Raw genomic sequence first — 14,769 nt, forward strand, 5'->3', positions numbered from 1 at the left:
TATTGCATTGGGCAAATCTGCTGCACAGGAACTTTTTAAAGTATTGAAGAGCAGAGATGTCAGCTTGAGGACTGAGGTGTGCCTGACCCAGGCCATGGTGTTTTCAATAATCTTATAAGGATGAGAAAGCTGGACAGTGAATAAGGAAGATCGTTGAAGAACTGATGCCTTTGAGTTGTGGTGTTGGAGGAGAATATTGAAAGTGCCATGGACTGCCAAAAGAACCAATAGATCTGTTTTGGAAGAAGTGTAGCCTAACTCTCCACTTTACCAAGAATGGTATACTTCTTCAGAGATTGTTCCCCCCTGATAACATGTCTGAAGTATAAAAGACAAAGTCTGGCAATCTTGTGTTCTATGAAGCATTCTGGTTGTATTTCTTCCAGTACAGATTCGTGATATACATGTATACATTGTGCTTGAGTCAATTTCAACTCATACTGCCCCTAAATAGTGTTTCAAAAACTATAAATCTGTGAGTCTTTATGGAAGCATACAGCCTCTTGTATTTTCTGTAAGACAGGTGGGGAGTTTGAACCACCAAACTTTACATTAGCACATTTATTTCTAACCAGATACAGATATAGCTATATAAATATAAATCAATCCACTTCCACTGAGTCAATTCCAATTCATAGATATCCTGTATAGGATTTCTGAGGTTCAAATTTTATGAGAGCAGAAAGCATCACCTATTTGTGCAGAGATGCTGCTGTGTTTGAGCATCTAATCTTGCAGTTAAGCAATTCAATGCTTATCTTATAATACCAACAGATCTACTTACACACTCTCTCTCTCTTTCTCTATCTTTCTCTCACACACAGACATATATATATATATATTGCACTATCAGTACATTAAACAAGTTATTTAATAATTGTGTACCGATTTCTTTTCCTGAAAAGTAAATTATCTGTTCAAGCGCATACTTGATATGTGAGTGTACTGTTTAAAGGTATAAAATGAGTGTCAATTTGCCTTAAAATATTGGATTTGATAGACCATTTTGTATCATGTTGTTGTTGTTGTTGTTATGTGCCTTGGAGTCGGTTCTGACTCCTAGCGACCCTGTACAGGGTTTCTGAGGCTGTAAATCTTTATGGGAGCAGAAAGCCTCATGTTTCTTCCCCGGAACAGCTGGCAGTTTCGAACTGCTGACCTTGCGGCTCGAGGCCCGATTTGTAACCACTATGCTACCACCAGTACCATAGGAGATAAAAAATAGAAAACAACAAAAATAGAATAAAAGTCATACGTTTGTGTGTATGTCTATGTAAAACAAAAACAAAACATAACAAAAAAACACATGTTTGGTTGAGTCAAATCCTTTCCATGGTCAGAGCAGAACTATGATCCAAGAATTTTCCTTGGTTGTTTTTTCAGAAGTTTTCCCAAGACCTTTCTTCCAACACATCTCTAATTTTTGTAGTTGTTAGGTGCTATTGAATCAGTATAGTGACTTTTTACACAATAAACCAAACACTGCCCAGTCCTTTGCCAATCTCACAATCATTGCTATATTTGAGCCCATTGCTGCTGCCACTGTACAAATTCATCTCATTAAGGGTCTTCCTCTTTTTTGCTGACCCTCCACTTTACTAAACACGCTAGCCTTCTCTAGATACTAGTTTCTCCTTATAATGTGTCCTAAGTATGAGACAAAGTCTTTTTATCCTGGCTTCTAAGGAGCCTTCAGGCTGTACTTCTTTAAATACCATTTGGTTTGTTCTTGTGGCGTTACATGGTATTTTTTAATATTCTCCTCCAACACGATAATTAATATGCATCGATTCTTCTGCCATCTTGTTTATTCATTATCTAATTTTCACATGCTTATGAAGTTATTCATAATACCATGGCTTGGATCAGGCACAACTTAGTTCTCAAAGTGACATCTTTGCTCTTGAACAGATTCTATGGGCAAAATGTTGAATGCTTCAGAAAGGATCAAAAGACGATGTAAGGAATACACAAAGTCACTGTACCAAAAATAAATGGATAACGTTCAACCATTTCAAGGGTAACATATAATCAAAAGCCAGTGATATTTGAGGAATGTAGCTCTTAGTGTATTCAAATTCCCAAATATTGTTTAGTAGTCAAGGCATTTGGAATGCTGGGGCAGTGCTAAAGGATAAGCAGTTGTTGTTGTTGTTAAGTACCGTGGAGTTGGTTCCGACTCATAGTGGCCCTGTACAGGGTTTCCGAGGCTTGGGTCAGGTGCACCTTAGTCCTCAAGGTGACATCTTTGCTCTTCAACACTCCCAAAAGTTCCTGTGCAGCAGACTTGCCTAATGCAATACGTTGTCTGATCTCTTGACTGCTGCTTCTGTGAATGTTGACAGTTGATCCAAAAAGAACGAAGTCCCTGACAACTTCAATCTTTTATCTGTTGACAAGAATGTTGTTTATTGGTCCTGTGGTGAGGATTTTTGCTTTCTTGACATTGAGATGCAATCCATACCAAAAGCTGTGTTCTTTGATCTTCATCATTAAATGTTTCAAGTCCTCTTCACTTTCAGCAAGCAAGGTTGTATCATCTGCATATCGCAGGTTGTTAATGAGTCTTCCTCCAATCCTGACACCACGTTATTCGTCATAGAACCCAGCTTCTCGTATTATTTGCTTTCTTTGGACTGGGCACAAACATTGATCTCTTCCAATCAGACGACCAGATAGTTGTTTTCCAAATTTCTTGGTAGAGATGAGTGAGTGCCCCTTTTGCCGCCTCACTTGAAAGACTTCAATTTTTATTCCATCAATTCCTGGTGCCTTGGTTTTTGCCAATTCCTTCAATGCACTTTGGACTTCCTCCCTGAATATCATTGGCTCTTGTTCATATGCTACCTCTTGAAATGGTGGAACATTAACCATTTCCTTTTGGTACAATGACTCTGTGTATTCCTTCCATCTTTTCTTGATGCATTCTGCATCATTCAATAATTTGCCCAGAGAATCCTTCAATAACGAAAGTCAAGGCTTGATTTTTTTTCTTCAGCACCCGCAGCTTGAGAAATGCTGACTGTGTTCTTCCTTTTTGGTTTTCTAATTCCAAAGCTTTGCATATTTTATTATAATATTTGGTTTTATCTTCTTGAGCTGATCTTTGAAATTTTCTGTTCAGCTCTTGGACCTCTTCAATTCTCCCATTTGCTTTAGCATCTCTACACTGGAGAGAAATTTTCAGAGTCTCTTCTGACATCCATTTTGACCTTTTCCTTCTTTCTTGTCTTCTTAATGATTTTTTGCTCTCTTCAAGTATGATGTTTTTGATGTCATCCCACAACTCGTCCACAGATGTAGTCAATTTGATTTCTGTGTGTTCCCTCTGGTGAGGTCCATGTGTATAGTCTTCTGTTATGCTGTCTAAAGAAGGTATTTGAAATAAACAAATCTTTGGTTTTGCAGAAATCTATCATTCGTTCTCCAGCATCATATCTATCACCAAGGCCAAATTTTCCAACTACTGGTCCTTCCTCTGTGCTCTCAACATTTGAATTCCAATCACTAGTAATGATCAATACATCTTAATTGCATGTTTGATCGATTTCAGATTGAAGAATTTGGTAGAATTCTTCTATTTCATCCTCACTGGCTTTAGTGGTTGGTTCGTAAATTTGAATAAAAGTGGTATTAATCGGGTTTCCCTGGAAGCACATGGATATTATCCTATCACTTACAGCATTGTACCTCATGACTGATCTGGATATGTTCTTTTTGACGATGAATGCAACACCATTCTATTGCAATTTGTTGTTCCCTACATAGTAAACCATGTGGCTGTCAGATTCAAAATGGCCAATGCCAGTCCATTTCAGCTCACAAATGCCTAAGATATTGATGTTGATGCGTTCCATTTCATATTTGACAACTTCCAATTTTCCCAGATTCATACTTCGTACATTCTATGTTCCAATCTTCAATGGATGTTTATAGCTGTTTCTCTTCATTTTGAGTTGTGCCTCATCAGCAAATGAAGGTTCTGTGTGCTTTTCTCCCCCGAGCATAACTCTATTCACGTCATCATGGTCAACTCTAATTTGAAGAGGCATTTTTTTTTTTCCCAGTCACATTCTGAGTGCCTTCCCAAGTGAGGGGCTCATTTTCCGGTCTTGCATCTGACAGTGTTTCTCTGCTATTTATAGTGTTTTCAGTGATTAGCAATTCGGAAGTAGTTCGTCACTCTTTCTTCCTAGTCTGTCTTTGTGTGGAAGCTCATCTGAAACCTGTCCACCATGGGTGACCCTTCTGGTTATTTAAAATACCGGTGGCATAGCCCTCAGAATCACGGCAACTCAAGCCACCACAGCACGAAAGACAGATGAGTGGTGGCCATTTGGTTTTATGTCAAAACTATCACTTTAAATTTTGATATCAATCTTGATACAATCCTGATATAGTCAAGATACAACCAAGATGTTCTCTCCTGATATTACCAATCCTGATACAATCAAGATATTCTTTCCCAAGATGGCAGCTCCGGGACCAGCTGAGTGTCTTGAACCAGAAAACAACGGATTTCTGGATTCTCCTGAAAATTCCCCAGTTATAAATCCTCTGATCCTCCAATCCTCCAAACATACCTTTATATTTGTCTCAGAGTTTCAACATCATCTCATGAGCCCTCTTGGCCCGGTATTACGTTTTGTTGTTGACGGAGCTCTCGCTGCTGGAAGACCTTGCTGCTGGAAGACCTCGCTGCTCTAAGACCTCGCTGCTCTAAGACCTCGCTGCTCAAAGACCTCGCTGCTTGCAAACCTTTCTAAGGATAAGCAGTAGACTAGTTAATAATAAGATCACCAGTTCAAACTCCCACCTTCTCCTTGGAAACCCTGTATAGGGTCACTTGAGTTGGAACTAACTTGCCAGTACTTGATAACAACAGCAATAGCCATGGCATTTATGGTTTGGACAATTTAATACTCTATGTATTAAAGAAGTCATAAAGAAACAATTATTTCTAATTGACATTTTTTATAGTAAGCAAATCAATTTCAAATTAATTTGTAAATACACGCTTATGTGTGGGACAGAAAATTAAATCTTTCCTGTCATTTTCATAAAATAACCCTTGGAATTTTCTAGCCTTTTTAGGTGAAATTATATTCAACTATATTGGAAGCCCCAAAACCACACCAAAGATTAACTTCAGAATTTCAAGTAGGTATGATGCAATCAGTGACACATTTTCATTAATTCAACCAATTAAACATATGCAATGGGCCCTAATTACTGAAAATTTATAAAACAATCAAAAGTTTGGATATGAAAATTCTTTGTAACCACTCGATTGATGATACATATGGGAGACCTTCTTGATTCTGGGACCATAAAGCTCCATATAGGTGTCTGTCTTGATCTTAGATATGAAGCTCTTTATTTATATCCTTTATGTGCTTGTATCCCTTTTGTATTCAATCAAAGATCATCTTTTTCAAGTTGTTGGTGCAACAAGTTACTGATAAAATGGAGCAGAGAGGTTAGCTACTCTAAAGTAGAGGGATCCATAGGAACTCCCTAGTTTATAAGTGGCAGTGTGGTGCTGTGGAATAAAGCACTGGACTACAAGGACAGTTTGAATCACAAGGTGGCAGTTCAAATTCACTAGCTGCATCTCAGAAACCCTATACAGGGTCAAGATGAGTCAAAACCAATTCAATGATACTTTACAACAAGGTGGGAGTTCTTGTGTGGCATTACAGGATAAGCACTGGACAGCTAACCTCAAAGTAAGTGCTTCAAATCTGCCAGCTACTCCTCAGAAATCCTATACAAAGACTTTATAAGTCAGAAACAACTCAGTGGCATTTAACAACAACATATCCAAGTGGGAGTAGCTATTGAAATCTCTAGTTTGCAGCTGGCAATGCCGATCTAGTCTCAGATGAGAAAAAGGGTTGTATGGAGCAACTGGGGTATGACTTATCACTGAGGAAATCCATGGACAGATTTGAAACAGCAGATTAATGTCAATAGAAGTTATCAGGAAAGAATGGTGTTTTGTAGGATAAAAATTAAACAGGTGAAGGAGTCTTTATGGTTATTTTGGTCTTTGTTTTCTGGGTGATTGCACTGGCCAATGTTATCGATAAATTTAAATAGGCTGTTTTCTGTGAGTAAAAATGGCTTAAATTTACTAACACTGGTAACATTTGTGTGACTTGATCAAACTGGACTGATATACCATCTGTCTACAGAGAGGCTAATACTACCTTTAGAATGTACTCATCCTAGTAGTTTTGTGATTGCTTGAGATCTTAATATTATATCTGAGAAAATTTCTGTGTGTAACACAGCATATATGCACATATTTATATTAAATTGTGTGTAGGTATTAAAAATATCACATCTTAACAATTCACATAAATCAAAAGATAATTAAAACCTTAAAAATTTTGAAATGTATATGATAATGAACCACAAAATATTTTGTTAAGTTTATAGGATATCTAACTTAATGCAAAATTTATATATATGTATGTTCAAATTCCTAGGTGGCCAAATGGTTTGCATTTGACTGCCTGCTAACATAAAAGTTAGTGATTCAAATTTACCCAGAAGGAAAACTTTGATGTTCTTCTATTAATATTATAGTCAAGAAAACCCTATGGACCAATTCTAATCTGTAGCATATGAGGTCTTCATTCATAAAGATCAACTTGACAGTAACTGATAACTGTACTCACATATATTTATATTCTTAATTAATTAAAATAAGACTTCAAATCAATATTCTAAATTCCTACAATAAAAAATCTAGATATAGTAGGAAAAAAAATAATGAAATTAGCATATTTAATAAAATATTGTATGCAAGAACTGCAACAAATTAACATAAAACAGAAAAATAGTAGAGAAAACCTATAAAATAAAACCCGGTCTTTTGAAGTGATTATTAAATTTAGTGAATCAACTTAAATAAATCAAGAGATCAGACACAGATTTCCAATATTAGATATAAGAATGACGATATTACTACAGATGCTGCAAAATTTCAAAAACTAAAAAAATACTACAAGAAACTGGTTCATGGCAATAAATTAATTCAAGTTTAACTACAACACTCAGTTTTTGAGAAACACATAATGATAATGCTTATTAAAGAAGATTGGATAACCAGAACAATCTTGTAATCTAATAAATACATTAAATTCAGAAATAAAAGCATATGTACACCAAGTTTTATATCCAGGAGAGTTTTACAATTCATTTTATAGGAAGAAGATTTCTATGATTAAAAACAAATATATAGCAAGAAATCACAGATGAATTTATCACTTGAATATAAATGGAAAGCATTTAATAATGTGTTAGAAAGTTTAAAAAAAATTAAATATATTATAACCAATACAATAATGCAAAGTTGATTTTTTTAAGGCAGAATAATATGAGATATAATCATATATATAAAGCTAATATATATCATCATTAGGTTCCTTGGAGACAGTACGAACTCATAGCGATCCTATGCACAACAGAATGAAACATTGCCCAATCATGGGCCAACCTCACAAATTTTGTTATGCTTGAACCCATTGATGATGCAACTGCGCCAATCCATCTAGTTGTAGGTTTTCCTCTTTTTCTCTGACCCTGTATTTTACCAAACATGAAATCCTTACCCAGTGACTTGTCCCTCCTGATAATATGTCTGAAGTATGAAAGACAAAGTATGATCATTCTGGCTTCCAAGGAACACTGGCTATATTTCTCCTAACACAGATCTATTTGTTCATTTGGCAGTCCATGGTAATTTCAACATTCTTCTCCAACACTCATAACTCAAATGCATCATTTTTTCTAAGGTCTTCCTTATTCACTATCCAACTTTCACATGCATATGAGATTTTTGAATATACTGTGGCTTGTGTCATGTGCACCTTTGTCTTCAAACTGACATCTTTGCTCTTCAACACTTTAAAGAGGTCATGTGCAGCAGATTTGCCAAATGCCATATGTCGTTTGATTTCTTGATGGCTGTTTCCATGAGTGTTGATGGTAAAAAAAAATGGAGAAAAGACTGAAGTTGTAAATGACTTCATTTTGCTTGGATCAACCATTAACTAATATATATAATGTTTTTGTTAAGTGCTGTCGAGTCACTTTCAACTCATAACAACCCTGTAAACGATTTCCAAGGAGCAGTTGATGAACTTGAACAGCCAACCTTGCAGTTCAAATGGCATTGCAGTCTGGTGCCTTAACCCAAACACCACACCAGGATTCTATATATATACATATATAGATATATATTTTGTATGTGTGTGTATATATAATAACATTAGTATTCATTGTTGCTGAGGAGTCAAAATTATTTGGGTATTTAACACATATTTGATATAAATGGAATCTCAGCAAATTGAATCAGAATGAAGCATTCTTATCCCAATAAAGAGTTTCTCTGAAAAATCTTTAGCTATTAATTGTGAAAGTCTGTAGCTTTCGCTTTGAGATCAGGCAAAAATTCAGAAATTCTGGTCTCAAAACTTCTTTTCAGTATGGCATACATGGTTATAGCCTGTGTACAAAGTTAAGGAGAAGAAATAAAAAGGCAGAAACATCAGAAAGACAGAACTAATGCTGTCATTTAATATAGATGACGTGATCATGTGTTTAGAAATCATAAAGAACTTTAGGAAAAAATTTAAGATCAAGTAGTAAGTTTAACAAAATTACAAAATATAAGGTGAATATAAATATCAAGTATATTTCTTTATACCTGCATTTTTTTTGTTGCCAATTTCCATTGAGTCATAGCAACTTGGGTTTCCAAGGAACTACAGGAGAGTTTGAACTGCCGATCTTGTGGCTCATACCAAACTTGCAGTCCAGTCCTTATGCTGTAACATCATACCAGGACTCCATAAACATTCATAAAACTTGTATATTTAAAATTAAATGTATCATTTATAATATAATATAAAAGCATATAGTGCTTAAAAGCAACTGTAAGGCAATAAGTACAAAACCTCTACACTGAAATTAAACAAAACAAAACAAAAATATAATTACAAATTGCTAAAAATATGAAATAGGTCCTGATTAAATTAAAAGTTATACAATGATTATGGGTTGAAAGACATAATGTTGTTAAGATGTATAAATGTCAATTATCTTCCAAATTGATAGATACGCTCATTGGAATTCCAGTTATTTTGGAAAAATTTCTAGAGGCATTTACAAATGGCTTCTATAGTATATGTAGGAATCGGTCTTAGATTAAAAAAAAAAAAAAAAAACAGGTTAGATGAAATGAAACATTATAGAAATAACAGTACTTGTTTGAAGACTTGAAATAAAGATACAGTAATACAGATAGTTAAGAATTACTGTAAGAAAGAGTGCAAAAATGCCATTGAGTTGGTTCTGACCTAAAGTGACCCTCTGTAGGATTTCCGAGGAGCATCTGGTGAGATTGAATCACCGACATTGTGGTTCAAACTTTGTAGTTCAGCCCATTAACCCAGAGTGCCACACACTATATATATATATATATATATACATATATATGCAAATACAAATAAACTAACTGACAAGAGGAAAATATCTTTCAATGTACTAAGTGTCAGAATTAAAATCACATAACTTTTAAAAACAGTATGGTATTTCCCAAGCTGTAACATGAGTTGAATTTTTATCACTATGGTCTACAGAATCCGATTTTATTTATTGAGTCCAAATGTTATAAAGAGTTTAACACAGTGACTGACATATTGGAATCACCTTATCTTTATAGGCTGCAAAGAAGCTTTAAAATTTTTGCATTCAATTTGTTCTGCCACCTTTTATCCTATATCAGATCAAAAAAATGATAATTAGACTTATGTATATTTTTTAAAGTTTTTATTGTGAATTGAGAGATTAGTTTACATGGGGGAATATCAGTTTTACACTCATCATTTCATTGTAATGATGACAATCTTTTCTGTGCATCATCATTCAACAATATTTGCTTCTATTCCCTCTGGGTTCTTTTTGTTTTGTTTTTTTTGGGGAAGGGGGGATGTACACAAAAACACTAGGAATATATAGTCAATTAAACAACCAAAGGACACATTCTGTGAGCCTGTCCCCTGACCACCAGCCTTTTTCTTTCCGTGAGTCTAGAGCCTCAGCTATTCTCTCTCTCCACACTCTCATCTCTGCCTCCATCTCTGGTGTCCCTGCTTCTCTGAATAGGGTCTTACATTCCACTTGTGCTCCTTTCCCTCGATGGTCCCAAGGTTCTCAGTTCCTGGATTGACTGTAAGATTAACTACTTTCCTTTTTGTTACAAAACTTCAACCTTTACAGTTGTGACAGTCGCATTTAGTCATGAAAACAATTACTCACTATTGAATCATGAGAACCCTAACCCCATCTCCTTTCACGAGACCCATCTGGAAAGATGAAAACTATTCACTGGGGATTCTACCTTCCCCCACACATTCTGAAATTAAACACCCTCTTGAACTCTTGTAAACCAGGAACTTGGTGCCTTTATAGTTCCTCCCATTTTAGGTGTGGCACTGTGAGTTAATGTGCCAGACTGCAAAGCCATTTGAACTGCAAGGTTGGTGATTCAAGCTCACCAGTGGCTCCTTGGAAACCCTATATAGGGCCACTATGGGTTGGAACCTAATCAATGGCACTTAACAACAACAATTTTAGGTAGCCAATGTTTAAAGTGTCCTTCCTTATCAACCCTGTATACAAAGGGTATAGGATTGATTTTGGGTGTGAAGACTCCTTCCCTCTTAGTTGGTATTTTGAGCTACTACATCCATAAATATAGGTCAAGTTCATCAAATTGTAACAATTTATACTTGTTTCCTATATCTTTTACCTTCCTCTAGTCGAGGTCTGATCATCAAACCATTGAAGCCAAGTCAAATGGGTACTATCTACAAGGTTGGGCATTCTTGTCTCCCTTCACTTCACATCAGCTGGGCACTTTGCACTCAACTCCAGCCTTCTGTAGCTATGTACTTGTCCATGAGAACAGGAGTCCATGCATCTCACTGCACTTCGAACAAGCCAATCTCTCCTCTTCTCTCTTTTATCTCCAGGTCAATAGTAATCTATGGAACGTGGTTGAACTCAGCCCATATCTTCATTGCTGCCTCTCCTCCTCTTCCACTGACCAGGAGACCAACGTGGTAACCAACAAGCTTACATACCTACTTATGTGCTCCCTTTGAGTTTTGGTTTTGGAGGGGGATTGATCCTGAAGGGACTCTATTGCTTGCCTTGATGGCTCCCCAGAGAACAACTTGCATGTACTTGTGGTAGCCAAGCAGATTGAAATTTTTGCTTTGGATTTTTCCTGATGATCTGTCTTTCAAGAAGTATCTTCTGTTCCTCTAGCTATTCCAGGGTGGTCTGCTTGACCTTTCAATAGGAATGTCCCACCTCAGAAGGTTATGGACAGGGCTGAGGATTCCACGTAAGGTCCTGTTAACTACAAAGGCTCCTCAGGAAGCCTATTTCACTGGGAAAATTCTAGAACCCATTCTAGGTATTTGTTGGTGACGACATATGCAGACCCTGAGATGCTGTGGCCCCTTGAGAAGACAGACAAGACTCTGGACCAGGGGCCCACTCCAGATCTGCAAGTCATGGCCTTTGTAGACCAGGACATAAAACTCCTGAGGTCCTAGGCACATGGCCTTTGGCGAACTCACCTCCTGGCTAAAACTATTCAATTTCTCTTTATGACTGTATTGTGTGTTCTTTATCTGATTTTCTTGCTTTCAACTCCAGTAGCTGTAGCCTCTGGAAGAATGTTTAAGTCCAGTAATAATACGCACTTTGTCTCGGTTAATGGCTCCTCTGTAAATGTCACTGCCTTGGCAGTACAGGCTGTGCGAGTTGTTATCAGAGGCGAGGTATCTGAGGAACAAGTAGTGGAGAGTTGGGCAGAATGTAATAATTACTCTCTGGGTAACTACTCAGTTATGTATAATATTAAGCTAAAACTTGAGCTGCTGGTATCCATGCTTGACAACCGTACAGAGAATGTTCCTAAGGCAGAGTCAATTAAACTTCCCCAAACAACTCTTGGACAGGAACAGATGTTTTGTGACTATGAAAAAGGATTAAGTAGTAATAGTAGCAACCTCCATAAACTGCCCCTGGGCATGATCATCTTGATCCTGACGCTCTCCTTGGGGGTCCTCTTGTACACGGTGGCTATGTGCACTTAGCTGACCCTCTTAACACTTCTCTGTCTGTTTCTTCACCACCAAAAATTTAATATAGAAATAAGCATTAGCTCATAGGATACCGCAAGTCTCTGCCCTGGGCCACGGGGGCCAATGAAGTTAAAGTTTAAACCAATAATTGCTTGCCTGCACCTTTAACTCCGAAAGAATGGTTGGCTAAGAATATGAGCACAGGATAATTTTCTGAACACAAGATAATTTTCTAAGATCTGAATTATGCATGAGAATCTGTGAAATCACTTTGCACCCTCTTCAAATAATTAATCACATTAAACTTATACCTCCTGCCTTGATTTTCCTGATCTGAAAATGAATAAAAGACTGAGGTAAAGCTAGTCCTGTATGCTAGCTTGCCTGACAGCTTGCATCAAACTTGTGTGTCTGTCTTCTTTGTGTCTAATCTATATCTTTCACCTACCAGGTCTCCCACCTTTGTGAAGTCCACCCCTCAGTCGAGGCAGGACCCCTACAGGTATTCCAGTCAGTTATAGACTAAAGACAGGCTTACAAGCTTTATGTAATGATGTTTCCCAATATGCCTTTCTATCCCACTAAAGTGTCTATTTTACAATAGTAGGCAAAGGAAACAGATATTCATAAAACAATCAAGTATCTTAGTATATTTTCCCCTATTTTATCCATTCAGTCTGTGCCTCTACCCCTGTATCACAGAGCCCTGTTGTTCCAAGGTTGAGAATACATCACTATTTACTTCTGTTCCATTTAGCCATGCAAACCTGTCTCTGTGTTCCCCTATCTACCTTTTTCATCCATCCCCCTCCTTCTTCTTGTGTATTGCCTTACCAAACACCAGAAATATGATATGTTTATTCCTACACTGAACTCTACCGTCCCTACCCACAACCGAAAAAGAATTTTTTTTTTTTCTTTTAGTATGGGTATCTGTTTTAAGCTTTTACAATAATGGCCTTATGCAATATTCATCTTTTTGTGATTAATGTCATGCAGCATAAAGTCCTCAAGATTCATCCATGTTATGTGTTGGCTTACAGCTTCCTTGTTATTCTTCAAGATACCATAATATTCCATTGTGTGTATACACCAAATTTCATTTATCCATTCTTCCATTGATGGATACTTTGGCTGGCTCCATCTTTTTGCTGTTGCAAATAGTGTTGCTATGAACATTGGTGTGCATATATCTACTTGTGTTATGGCTCATATCCCTTGTGGGTAAATACCAAGTAGAGGAATTGCTGGATCGTAAAGTATTTCTATTTCCAACTTTCTGAGGAAGCACCATATTGTTTTCCAGAGTGGTTGGATCATTTTGCATTCCTACCAGCGATGTAGAAGGATACCAGTCTCTCCACATCCTCACCAGCATTTATTGGCCTCTGCTTTTTTTTAACTTTGCTGTTATTACTGATGTGAGATGATATGCATTGTTGTTTTAATTTTCAACTCCCTAATGACTAATAATTGTGAACATTTATTCATATGTTTGTTGGCTGCTCAAATATCTTCCTTGGTGAAGTGTTTGTTCATGTCCTGTGCCCATTTTTTAATTGTATTATTTGTCATTTTCTTGAAGAGGTATTGTAGTTTTCTATAGATTTAGAAATTAGTACCTTGTCTGATGTGTCATTGGAAAGATTTTCTCCCATTCTGTGGGCTCCCTTTTTCCTCTTTTGGTGAAATCTTTTGATGAACATAAGTTTCTAATTATTAGAATGTCCCAATCTCCTATTTTGTCTTCTTTCATTTTTGTAATTTTCACAATGTTTTGTAGTCTGTGCGTGCCTTGCATTAGGACCCTTAAATATGTCCCTATTTTTTCATTGATAGACTTTGTAATTCTGGGATTCATGTTTAGGTCTTTAATCCATGCTGTGTTGGTTTTTGTATGTGTTGTGAGATAAAGGTTTTGTTTCTGTCATTTGCATATCCATTTCCAGTTCTGCTAGCACCATCTATTGAAGACACTATCTCCTCCCCATTCAATGTGCTTTGACCCACTGTAAAGATCAATTGGCTATATGTGGTGGTGTAATATCTGGATTCTAGACTCTATTCCATTCATCTATGTATCTTTCATTGTACCAGTACCTGGCTATTTTTACTGCTTTAGCCATGTAGTAAATTTTGAAATCAGGGAGTGAGAGACTTCTAACTTTGTTCTTTTCTTAAACAGTGCTTTGCTTATTCTGGGTCTCTTTCCTTTCCATATACAGCTTAAGATTATTTTTTCCATCTCTTCAAAGAATGTTGTTAGAATCTGGCTTGGGATTCTGTTACATGTATAGATTGTTTTGGGTAGTATTGACATTTTCACAATGTTAAATCTTCCTATCCAGGAGCATGGTATATTCTTCAATTTTATAAGTCTCTTTTGATTTCTTATAATAGTGTTTTGTAGTTTTCTTCGTATGTTGTTGTTGTTGTCAGGTGCCATCAAGTCGTAACCAACTCATAGTGACCCCATGCACAGCAGAATGAAACAATGTCCGATCCTGGGCCAACCTCACTATCGCTGCCACACTTGAGTCCATCAATGATGCCACCTGGCTAACCCATCTTGTTAGGGGTCTTCCTCTTTTTCTCT

The sequence above is a fragment of the Chrysochloris asiatica genome, unplaced genomic scaffold (assembly GCF_000296735.1).
Source record: "Chrysochloris asiatica unplaced genomic scaffold, ChrAsi1.0 scaffold00229, whole genome shotgun sequence".
Classification (NCBI taxonomy): Eukaryota; Metazoa; Chordata; class Mammalia; order Afrosoricida; family Chrysochloridae; genus Chrysochloris; species Chrysochloris asiatica.